The sequence below is a fragment of the Primulina huaijiensis genome, unplaced genomic scaffold (genome assembly GCF_012295235.1).
Source record: "Primulina huaijiensis isolate GDHJ02 unplaced genomic scaffold, ASM1229523v2 scaffold27961, whole genome shotgun sequence".
NCBI lineage: Eukaryota > Viridiplantae > Streptophyta > Magnoliopsida > Lamiales > Gesneriaceae > Primulina > Primulina huaijiensis.
In genome coordinates, this window is record NW_027356690.1 from 8835 (window position 1) to 10892 (window position 2058).

The window sequence follows — 2058 nt, forward strand, 5'->3', positions numbered from 1 at the left end:
GTCGATGGAAGACATGGAAATTATAAAAACCTATATAATTCTCCTTTTCGGGCTTGATATTAATTTTGAATCTTATTCAAAATGAGGGTTTTTAATTTTGAAAGGTCTCATCATTAATTTTATTTAAAAGCTCGCCATGTTTGATCGTATGTCTGACAGATTCATGCAACTTTGTTATTATCATAATAATAACGCACATACTCATTATTTATAACATATCATTCATATATTATAAACAGTAAACAAAACAAAGATGATCAATCGTCCCAAAACTAATGGCTCGTGTGAGCTCAACACGGGCCTAGGTCCAATCATAGGGAAATGCATGTGATGCTAATGAAAATTTTACATAAGCTTCCAATATTTATATGTTTTCGATCTTCATAATCATCAAGACTACCATCTTTTAATCTTGATCTTCAACTATACTAATATTTACAAATAAATATCCATGGCAAATAGAGATACATCTCATATGGGTGGGAACGGGCCATAAACCAAGCCCACTTTATAAATTGATAATTATTACAATCATTCAACACAAAATATCCTAGCATAAACCTAGCAAATTGAGCTTGGGCTTTTGATCATCCTTCATGCATAATATCACATATCATACACCATCAATTAATTATCACAATAATCAATTGATCCAATATTATATATCTTGATCCAATCACTAACCGCCACGATTATAAACTAAATTAACAAAGTATACAAACACCTTTGTCTACTTTCTAATTAATTTATTTATAACCGAATTTCTTGTAAATCACAATTTACTATTAATAATTTAAGTCCAACTTCGATTATTTATTTCATGAGAAAATATTTACAACTTTTGTAAATTTAAACTTAAAGGCCCAAAAAATCATTTTTCACCAAAAAAAATTTTGGCCTATTTAAAATTTCACAAATATTGTAACGTACCGTACTTTTAACTATTTAATATTTGCGGAAAAACTAAAAATTTTCTTGAATAAGAAATAAACTCTCAAACTTCGATGAAACAAACTGTTCATCCCAACGTAGTTGCATAAAAGCTCTCAAAATAAAGTTGCCAAAAGTATTTGTTTAAAATCTCATAACCCATAAAATGAAATCAGAGTATGTTGAACATTCATAAAAACTTAAAACATGGCGGTCCTCGAGTTTAGCCTCCCGCTCAGTCCAAGCCAGCTCCTTGATCACCACCCCTAGTCTCCTCGAACTCATTCTCACCTGCATCGATCAAGTATAGTGAGTCTAAAGACTCAACACGTATAAACTGGAAGTAACGAGTAATACGTAATAAAACCACATGCATCTTTAAAATATAACGTACATATTGGAAACGTAAGTCTTAACATGATAACGTAATCGTACTTGAGCGTGATCATAATAGCATAACATAGACGTGCCATAATCATAAAAAATTTCGTGAACATACTTGCATCTTACATACATGAGCATACTTATCATAATTTTGCGTAGAGGCTTGTTTCAAGCAAGTGACCCATAACATAACCGCCTGATTAGACTAAACCACAGTATTGGGCTGACAGGGACGTATCCACTACCACATACATTAGATCCCAGTTCATGCTTTAACGGGTGGATTGGTCCCCGTTCATTCTTTAACGCTTTCCAATCCTGATCTAAACTCGTTCATGCTTTAATGGGGTGGTTTGGTCCTCGTTCATGATTTAACGCTTTCCAACCCCATACATAATTTAGTCACAAGACATTTAGCATACCTCAAAAACTTGAAAATATTTTCTTTGCACGTCAAACCTACTTACTTGGCATTGAGGGATTCGTTGGATCTCGTTTGGGGTCGCTGCTGCACATACTAACGTGAGTTCAAACGCTTAACTTCATAACTTAGACGTAGGAATTCGTGCTCACCACCGAAGTGCATAAATAGCTTACGTCGTTCTAGTTCGCTCGGGAATTGACCTCTTTTAATCGACGTACTAAACCATGACATAGGACCGCAAAACAATCAATATAGTATTCCCAAAAATGAGAGTACACGGACCCCGTCCACCCCTCCGGGTCCGGGTCCGTGTAGGTACT